This window comes from Pinus tabuliformis, chromosome 3_2 (genome assembly GCF_031772625.1).
Source record: "Pinus tabuliformis cultivar Carrire ecotype Pingquan chromosome 3_2, CPIR1, whole genome shotgun sequence".
Taxonomy (NCBI): Eukaryota; Viridiplantae; Streptophyta; class Pinopsida; order Pinales; family Pinaceae; genus Pinus; species Pinus tabuliformis.
In genome coordinates, this window is record NC_142302.1 from 123,342,642 (window position 1) to 123,353,925 (window position 11,284).

Below are 11,284 nucleotides of genomic sequence, written 5' to 3' on the forward strand. Positions count from 1 at the left end.
AAATATTATGATTTCCAAACATGTAATATACCTAAGTTTGGTGAGTTCCTCAACTTATTCATCAGTATAGTGAAGACTGCAACTAGAAAAAACCAATATATCCATTTCATAACAAAGATGAAGAGCCACAAAAGGACCATGCTATCGCAATATTTAAAAAAAAATTGACCCAAGTCATCAATTTTTGAAGTGAAAAGCAGAGTGTTGTAATTCACATGACAACATAGCTTTTAAACCTCAAGTGGCAGGCTATTATTTTCCAGATGTGCATATGTCTTATTCAAATGAAAAACTTTGTGCTTTCTTATAAGGGGAAGGATTTGTATCATGGTAGGAAACTTTGTTAGTATCCTTCTATGCAAAGCCTAAAGTATTACAGGATAGTCTTCGATACTCAACCTGATGCAGGTAAGAGCACATGTTTGACCATCTCATAGGAGGCATGGTGAAGATTGCCCCATCTTCCGTCTTTGCCTCCCATATTCTGTCTTTGCCTTCAACTTTGAAGGAAGCTTCTTTACTATCTGAAAATTGCCTCTAAGAGATGTGATAAACTGATCCACATCAAAAATGTCTTCAAATTCACTATTCACATAAAATTAAAGATTAATTTTGCAAAAGGAAACATGAAGGATAAGCCACCCCCACAAGTAATTAATGCCGTGTAATACCCAATGCTGAATTCAATCGATAAAACATACTGAAGATCTGTTAACAAATAGGAGGAATACTAAAGTTAAACACCTAGGATCTACCCAAAATGAAGCCTTGTCGAGCTTTGGGACAACCACAATCATATTGAGATAATTGTAACCCTGTCACATATCTAACACGAGAAAACGATTGACCTTGATCAAAGGATAATATATTACAAAATAGTCACAAAAGAAAATGTAGCAAACATAGTGACAACCTGAGGTAAATAATTATAGTTTGGAGAACCATAATCAAGGCCCTAGCTAAAGGACAATCATGCATAATTCTGAAAGGTGGAGATAAACCATCTTGCATATTGCAGCTCACATCTGATCCAGGCCTCCATTGCAAGATACCATTAGGTATCCATTACTTTTATATAGTCCTACCAACAATTTTCATACACAAGAATTTCAGTATAATATTCAATATTTTCTCAAATAAATACCAAAAGGAGGGAAAAACTAAAATTAACTTAGAGAAGAGAATGTTTTGCTTTCCACATTGATGGCCAGAGAAATTTGTCCTTACAAGAAATAATGGAGTAATTACTCTGAAAATATTTGATTTCATTTGAATTTAAAGGTACAAACCATATGATGCCTAAAAAAAATTCAAGTTTACTCACAGTTTGGGTCAGCAACTATTACATCCTGGAAAACCATCATATTGCAATTAGCTTATCTAAAATCTTGAGAGTTCTTTGCGCTAGAAAGAAACAGAGAAGTTAGTCATTACTCTAAGTAGCATTGTTCACTTCGTATGGCATAAAACACTGATTTGTTTTCAGTTTCAAAAAGCTCAGTTACATAACCTAAGCACCATTCAAGTAATTTGTTCATAATTTACTAATTATGGTTTACTTATGTGGAGGATGGTGTTCTAATAAGTTTCATTTTTTAAGAGCTCATTGCTAACGTTGGAGTACTATAAGTTCATGTTAAAAGTTTAAGTTTCCAAGGGAGCATCTCTAAACCTACTCATCTAGAAGTAGCTAATAGTTAGGAATTCCATACACATAATGGAGTTTCTATTTGTCTATTGTGATATCATACCTCCTACAAGTGCACTTAATAGTGAAAACCTGCAAATATAATCTATGTTATTCTTGGTGCCATTAAAGCAATGCAAGATTATGAATCTTGATAATCGACAATAATAAAGTGGATGACATCAATCTGAAACTAAACGAGCTAGGAAAAAAAAGAATGGATTTTCACTTCTCATCTATAGAGGGATTTTAAAATTTCAAACTTAATTAGGTATGTGGTGGAAAAAAAAGCACATATATGAAGGGAAAGAAAACGTCCATCAGTTACAACTTCCTTTGAGGTACAAGCTCAAAAACCAAAATACCTCACAAGCATTAGATATCCTTGAAGGTAGTGATTCAATTGCAGCTTCTAGTACAACTAACTTGTTGCAACTTCACTCTAGTCACTAGCCATGCCTTTTCTTCTCATTCCTTGCTCTTAAGATAAGGACTCATGGCATGAAGGCAATAGCTGGAAGAAATTCTGAAAGTTTAAATGCCTAGTAAGAACTAAACTAAGATTACAGATAGACACCAAGAGGGTGTTGGTACACTTAGGTAAGTTATAAATTTACCTTCTAACTCAAGTAACCATGATTCAATTGCTTAAGTTGTTCCCCTATGGGCAAAATTGTTCCAGCAAACTTCCAAGCTAGCCATCCCTATGGGCCTAGTTCCAAATATCCCTAAACCAAACATCACTATTGGGTTTCTACTAGTAGGACTGGATGCTTGTGGACACGAGCCAATGCAACTTCATATAGTGTGTCCTCTAACATATAAATGGTGGAGATAGACTTGATTTCTTATTCAGTGCTATATGCATCTCACTCTGCCTTTAGTCACGACACACCACTTTGCTCTAGAGAACCAGATAGAATGGCAACTAGTATTATTTAGGTGCAATGTTATTGTACTATATTTTTGTTATCTGTTAGACTGTATCTAGAAATATTTTTTAGATGGACATATCAAATTTATTTTCTCATAGAATATCTCTACAAGCTCCCCACATAGAGTATTTAAACAATAGTGCACAAAGAAATAAAATAATTTCCAGTCATGATTTTTTTCCTTCATAAAGATCAAGGCACTTATGCTCTGTGATAATTGTTGTCTTCACAGGATCACGTTTTCAATGTTTGTGTGTAAGGAGGAGGCCACTCTAGCTTTGTGGCTCTAAGTTTCACATAGGCTTATTTGGAGTGGAAGTCATTTGGTCATTAGGTTAGAGAACTCTCGCCTAATAATGTGCGTGGAGAAGACATGTGATCACTTTGTGTGGAGATCATTTTTATGTGAGGTCAGGCTTGGTGTGGCACTACCACTGTTAAGGTTGTCAGTCATGGCATTTGAGAGGTCACATTATAGTCATAGTGGAGGATACCCATAGTAAGGGTCACATTTTCATAATGGCCACAATTAGCCATTACTATAAGTAGCATTGTTCACTTAGTATAGCATAAAACACTAATTTGATTTCAGTTTCAAAAATCTTAGTTACATAACCTAAGCACCATTCAAGTAATTTGTTCATAATTTAATAATTGTGGTTTACTGATGGGGAGGATGATGTTCTAATCAGTTTCATTGTTTTCAGAGCTCGTTTCTATCATTGGAAGACTATAATTTCATGTTAAAAGTTTAACTTTCCAAGGCAGCATCTCTAAACCTTCTCATCTAGAAGTAGCTAATAGTTAGGAATTCCATAAACATAATGGAGTTTCTATTTGTCTATTGTGATATCAACCTCCTACAGGTGCACTTAACAATAAAATCTTGCAAATATAATCTATTAGCTAAAAACCATCTTCAACAGGTCATTCCTCTTCTATCTAAAACCATCTTCACCTGTATGGACTCCCTATTTAACAATATAATCTATGTTACTCTTGGTGCCATTAAAGCAATGCAAGATTATGAATCTTGATAATCGACGATAGTAAAGTGGATGACATCAATCCGAAACTAAACGAGCTAGAAAAAACAAGAATGGATCTTCACTTCTCATCTATAGATGTATTTTCAAATTTCAAACTTAATTAGGTATGTGGTGGACAAAAAAGCAACTATATGAAGGGAAATAAAACTTCCATCAATTATAACTTCCTTTGAGGTACATGCTTAGCAAAACCAAAATACCTCACAAGAATTAGATCTCCTTGAAGGTAGTGATTCAATTGCACCTTCTAGTGCAACCAACTTGTTGCAACTTCACTCTAGTCACTAGCCATGCCTTTGCTTCTCATTCGTTTCTCTTAAGATAGGGACTCATGGCATGAAGGCAATAACTAGAAGAAATTCTAGTAAGTTTAAATTCCTAATAAGAACTAAACTAAGATTATAGATAGACACCAAAAGGGTGTTGGTACAATCAGGTAAGTTATAAAGTTACCTTCTAACTCAAGTAACCATGATTTAATTGCTTAATTTGTTCCCCTATGGGCATAATTGTTCTAGCAAACTTCCATGCTAGCCATCCCTATGGGCCTGGTTCCAAATATCCCTAAACCAAACATCACTATTAGGTTTCTACTGGTAGGACTGGATGCTTGTGGACATAAGCCAATGTAACTTCATATAGTACATCCTTTGACATATAAATGGTGGAGATAGACTTGATTCCTTATTAAGTTCTACATGCATCTCCCTTTTCCTTTAGGCATGACACACCAGTTTGCTCCAGAGAACCAGATAGAATGGCAGCTAGTATTATTTAACTGCAATGTTATTGTACTATATTTTTGTTATCCATTAGACTGTATCTAGAATTAGTTTGTATATGGACATATCAAATCTATTTTCTCATAGAATACCTCTACAAGCTCCCCACATATATTATTCAAACAATAATGCACAAAGAAATACAAATAATTTCTAATCATGACTTTTTTTCCTTCATAAAGATTAGGGCACATATGCCCTGTGATAATTGTTGTATGCACAAGATCACGTTCTCAATGTTTGTGTGGAAGGCGGAGGCCACTCTAGCTTCGTGGCTCTAAGTTTCACATAGGATGAGTTGGAATGGAAGTCATTCGGTCATTAGGGTAGAGAACTCTCGCCTAATAAAGTGTGTGGAGAAGAAATCACATTGATGTTTTTATGTGTTTGTTGAGTCGTTTACAGTTTTCCATTGCAAAAGTAGAAAAGTCGTACTGTCGTCCTTTGATTTGAATCTGTCGTAAGTGTTGATTTCGATCATAGGAGAAAGTTTAGTTGCTGTTGATGGTAGATTATGCTGTTACTATTGCTTTTGGTCTGAATTTGTGATTTTCTAGTGTCAAGAACAAGTGTTCATTTCAAAATCGTAAGGTGTCGTAATCATCTCTGTTTTTTGATTTCGAAAAAGAGCTTGTTTATATTTGTCGCTTGAAAAGAAATTTAGATTTGTACATCAACTTTCTTTTTAGCATCAATACTAAGAAAGTCGAAAAAAAAATACATGCATGTGCATTTGCATATAGACAGTCTGTTTGTCTTGATTTAGGAAAGTGCATTTACGGTGTGCTCTTTGCTCTTTGCGAAAAGATTGTGTCTTTCTTTTCCTTTATTAGCTAGGATTTTCATTGCACAAAAGAGATAAAAGTTTGTTTATCATATTTAGATTGCATTTTAGGAATTACATCTACATCTCGTGGTGAACCCGAAAGGCAAACTTCATAAAAAAGATCAACTTAAAATAAATTCAATGAATCTAACAACGCTTTGGAACTTAACGCACAACATTTAGATGTCTAGGCTAGAGACGTATTCCGACGTCGTAAAGCCTGGTAACTGTTGTCCTCACTGATGGTTGGGTGATTCCTCCACTTTGAGACAATAAGTGCCAGTATGGACTTGTGCTCCCACGTACCGTCGAGTATATTTTGGGAGACCCCTGTAGGCTTAAATCCTTTCTCCTTAGGAAGCTGTGTTTGCCGCCCTATCAATCGCAATGCACTGAACACAGCATTCGGGAAGATTGACTGTCGTACCGTAAAAAGTATTCTGCAGTTTTGCGATTGGTTTGGTACTCCCTCTACCTAGATCTCCAGAGTAGTCCCTTTCGTTCCTTTTCAGACTCCTTAATGGAAAAGGTCCATCTGAGCACTTGTCACTTCAGGCTCATTAAAAATCGAAGGCGACTAGAGTCATCTTTTTTTTTTCTCGACTCTTAAAAACTGAAAAAACAAGTTGTGTCAAAGCATCTAAAATTCATTTAATTCAGAAACATAATTCCCCTTTATTTTAGTTGATCGAGTAATCCGCAATCGTGGAAGAAAGTCAATTGAAACCTCGTTGTTTGCGGAGGCTTACGAGTCAACCGTCTTTGTCTCCGGAATCGAAACCAGTATGGACAAAGCGAACGCGTTTAACCGGTTCCAAATCTCCTATTAAAGTTAGAACAAGTGTTCCAAAGACATTAGAGACTCCGATTACTCCAAACATTTCTGGAATCCCTGCCTCTACAGAAGAAGTTCAACAGCCACAGAAGGACAGTGATACTGATCCTAGTCTGAGAGTAAACACTTGTGTTACCGAACCAATTCCATCTACAACCGGTTCGGAGAGTCTTACTCTTCAAAAATCTGTCGCTGCCGATTTCACACCTTCTTCAGCACCAGAAATATTTTACGGACCTGACGGTCTTCCCCTTCCACCTGGTCTGATTGCAATAGAAGAAATTGTAGAAGATCCTCAAACAAGTACTCCAACACACTTTGGAGTAAGGATCACTCTATATCCTTCTTCGTCAGAAGTTAGTCTACCACCAGCGGAAGCTCCTGTAGAATCACTAGGTAATCTTTTGGATAGACTACAAATGTCTAAACAACCGTCAACATCTAGGACTGTGTCGTCTGACACAGCGACGACAGAACTCCCTGCTATCACTCCGACAATGTTCGCCGGTATACCATCTGTCCCGACTAGCTCTCAGCCGCTAGAAGGAGCCCACTCAGGGGCTATTTCGATAGTATGGTCTGTTCCTGTTTGTTCATCCAGAATAATATCTGGAAACTCTTATGTTGAGTCTCAACAAATTGATCCATTTGGAGGTCAATTTGGGCAGTCCGGCCTCCAAGGGAAAACAATTCCCTTGAGTTCTGGATTACCACTGTATGGGGGGCAGTATACCCTTTCATTATCCCCTCCGGGAGGATATCCATACGTGAGTTCACAACAACATTCAGGTTATACTGGAATTACCTCAAGTGGTTGGGTACCTATACTACCTCAACAACCAAGAGTTGTGTACTCAATGCAACAATGCGTACCTATGTCGAATATCCCGACTACGCCAACTATTGTGATGGTGTCGCAAGTTCAAGCACTGCCTATTGTATGCCAACCTCAGGTTTCTCATGTTGTAATGCAACAGCCCTTGACCCTGCGACTCAACCACAATCGCCAACTAATGGAGCGACACAGGTTCAGACGGGTACAATTACCCCTCATCTTGGTCAAACTGTTAGTATCAGGCAATAGCACATGGCTTCACAACCATGACTGGTGCAATATCAACAACCGCATTTCCAACAAGTATACCAAGGTCCTGAGCAGCAAATCTTTGCTAACAGTGGACAGCCGTACATTCAAAACGGTCAAAATCAACCAGTTTATAATGGTCATGTCCATCAACCTTACCAAACATACCAGCAGCAAATGCATTATGCCGGTATGTAAAGACCAACTGCTCAGGCAATCCCATCTTACCCTGGGTATGCTTCACCTAATCTGAACCAACAGTTACCCTTTGTGGCAACTTTAGAGTTACCTGATTTAAATCGGTTAACAAACGATCCAATTGCTTACGCCCCTTGGTGGCCAGCGATTCCGCATAAACTTCCATCAGATATTCCTAAATTTAATGGAAATCTGGGTGAAGATCCATCGAATCACGTGATGACATTTCATATATGGTGTTCATCGAACACCCTAAATGATGATTCGATAAGACTTCGCCTCTTTTAGAGGACGTTAACGGGTTCGACGGCAAAATGGTACATCGAATTGCCTAGAGCTTCGTTCGAAAACTTCAGTACCTTAGCCACAACCTTTTTAACCCATTTTCAATTACCGATAAGGTATGAAACGAGAACAGAACTTCTTACCAATTTCAAATAGACAACGGCCACTCACATATCTGATCATATACATGAGTGGCGACGTCATCGTAGAATGGTAAAAACGTATGTCCCCGATCAGCTGTTAGCTGAATGGTTTATCAAGTCATTACTGCCTTCAATCACGGAAGATGTGGCAAAGGGGGGAGTCGTAACAGAAGAGCAAGTTATCGCTCGTGTGCAATATCTGGACTTGATTTACACTCAGTCCGGCACGCTCTACGATAAAATACCTGACGCCCCTAGACCGGAATTCTCATTTCCTCCTCCTCCTAAATCAAACAATGACTCTCATGCCGACGATGGCGTGATTGGCACGACAGACACGAAATCGACAAAGGCCACATCCAAAAAGGCCCGTAAGATTTCGGTTCAAAATGCAAAAGATGAACTTCTTGCTTCGGAAGTAAATGCCGTATCGAAAGATAAAGGCAAAGAAACCAAACAACCAGGAAGCAAGAAGAAGGGCAAAGGGAAGAAGAAGAAACAAGAGGAATCATCACCTGAAAAATCTTCTTCAAACCCTCCTGGAGATAGGAAACCAAAAAATCCATGCTTTATATGCGATGAGGATCATTGGACCGCAAATTGTCCACACAGGGCTGAGCTTAAGAAATTCTTTAAGAATTCGAAAACCTCAGCAGTGTTAACTGATCCGTTTCCAAATCCAGGAAAAAATCTGGTTGAAAGTGGAAATGCTTCCCCGTCTCAAGTGCTAATGTTGTCGGTTTCAAAACAGCAAAATGATGCTTTGATATCGACAAGGAACAAAGATTATGGGAATCCACAGCTGTCAAACAACAAGGATAAAGATCAACCTAGTAGTTCGACAACAACTTCGACAGAAGTTGCGCCACCTACCATTCCTGAATTGACGATAAAACCACCAAAGGGAGTAGTACACAAGTCGACATTTAATCCCCGCGCTAGAGCGGCACAACATTATAATATAGTGGAAGATTTGGCCCAATCGCCATCCGCTATGTCAACTCTTGAAGTACTACAAAATTTCCCATCCCAAAGGCAGGCTTTATTATCGGTCGTTGGTGGGATTGACCCAAAGGATTCCAATCTTGTATCCTTCGATCATAAAGGATACGATCCTCAATTACCAGCTCAACTAGCTTTCCTTGTTCAAGTGAAAGCCCTCAACAAAATTGTTCATCGAACGATTATTGATGAGGGGGCATCTACATGCATTATGTCGATGAGTTGCTGGAAAACTTTAGGATCTCCAACCTTGTCGCGATCTTCGACGACATTAAAAGCATTCGACAGAAGGACATATACCCCATATGGTATCCTAAGTAACTTGAAAGTTGAACTAGGAGGTAAAACAATAGAAATAGATGTTGAAGTCATTGATGGGAATCTTGATTACAACATCCTACTAGGAAGACCATGGATATATTCCATGGCAGCTGTTGTGTCGACCTATTTTAGAAAGATTGTTTTTCCCTTTCAAGGAGGGATTACAATCGTCGATCAACAAAACTTCCTCCCCAATGGTTCTCAAGTTACTGGAAGCATTCCCATGATTCATGGAAGCCCCCATTCGCTTCAGAATATCGGAGTAGGCCTACTAAAAGATCCTATACTAATGGGAACTTTCGCTCTTCCACCTCCAATCAATCTGGCGCAAGTAGCGTCGATAGGAACCTGCAACATGATATCTTCTAAAAAGATCTCAGAAAACGATATCGACATGGATCATGCAATGGTTTTGCCCCCAAGCCCAACGGAAATATTGTAGCAATCAATGTTCCTAGCATGGGAGGCAAACCCAAATCAACGCTCATCAAGCGTTTGGATAGATAGGTCTAGAGAATATGGCACCCCTTCAGATCCTTGGTCGTGAGTGCATGTCACCGACGAAGGAATTGTCCAATCTATGGTAATTGAAGGGACACCATGGAATGATTCCCACCATCGTTCCCTTCTTCCGGATTGTGGAGAAGATAATCAAGGTGACCTGTAGCACCCTTCAGTTTTTGAATTCCTATCAAATACTGTAAACACGATGGATTTCGAGCGAAACTTGTCCAATATTGAAGAGACTATCGCCATGAATATCTCGACCAAAATAGATGTTGTAGAGAATATTTATGTCGGCAAATGTTGTTCTCCTTTAGAACTAGAGATATATAACGCTCTTTTTCGTGAATTCAGAGATGTCTTTGCTTGGTCATATGATGAAATGCCAGGCATTGACTTAAGTATCGTTGAACATGAAATTAAGATGTATCCAGATGTGAAACTAGTACGACAACGGCTACGGCAAGTGCACCCCAAGAAAGTCGCTGCCATTAAGGCAGAAGTTGAAAAAATTCTCCATTCTGGTTTCATCTACCCAATTCCTCTAACCGATTGGGTATCGAATATTGTCCCTGTCATGAAAAAACAAGGAACAATTAGAGTATGCGTCGATTATAGGGATGTAAATCAATCTTGTCCAAAGGACAACTGCCCTACACCCTTCATTGACTAGATAATTGATGAATGCGCTGGATGCGAAATCTTTTCATTTATGGATGGATGATTCTCCGGGTATAATCAAATAAATATCCGCCCACAGGACCAGTCAAAGACTGCATTTATTTGTCCGTGGGGCACATTCGCATATCGAAAATTACCCTTTGGTTTAAAGAACGCAGGGGCGACATTTCAGAGGGCAATGAATTATGCCTTCCATGATATCAAAAATATCGTTCAACCATACCTCGACGACCTTCTGGCTCATTCGCGAAAGCGGACTGATCACCCGCAGCATTTAAGAGCGATATTTCTACGTTGCCGACACTACAAGATACGACTCAATCCACACAAATGTGTATTTTGCGTCAGTTATGGTCGTTTACTTGGCTTTGTAGTCTCGAAGGACGGGATTCGTCTCGACCCATGGAAGGTCCAGACAATCATAAATTTGCCTCCACCTTCGAATTTGCTTCAGATTAAGAAACTCCAAGGGAAAGCGAACTTTCTGAGGAGGTTCATTCCAAATTACGCCGAAATTGCTAAAGGTTATACGCGCCTTTTGAAAAAGGAGGTGCCCTTTGTCTGGGATCAGGTTGTGCAAGCTTCCTTTGATGCTTTAAAATATTCCCTTATGAAAGCATCATTAATGTACACCCCCGATTATCAAAAAGATTTTAACCTGTACCTGGCTGCAGCGGATACGACCATCGCAATGGTTTTAGTTCAAGAAGTCGATGGAATTGAACATCCTATATATTATTTAAGCAAAAACTTAAATGATACAGAAAGCAAATATTCTTATGTTGAAAAGCTAGCACTCGCAGCTGTTCAAGCGATACAGAGATTTCGACACTATATCCTCTTTCGAAAAACTACCATTCTGTCAGATTGTAACCCCATGACTTATATACTGTCGCGACAGTTGCTGGGGGGCAAATATTCAAAATGGATAGCAATCCTACAAGATTTTGAT

General features: G+C 38.7%; 1 pseudogene; it reads right to left on the reverse strand.

Moving 5' to 3' along the window:
- LOC149180125 (rhamnogalacturonan I rhamnosyltransferase 1-like) overlaps window positions 1–3,159 on the reverse strand; it is a 132,781-nt pseudogene extending 129,622 nt beyond the window's left edge.
- Between the last annotated feature and the right edge of the window lie 8,125 nt (window positions 3,160–11,284).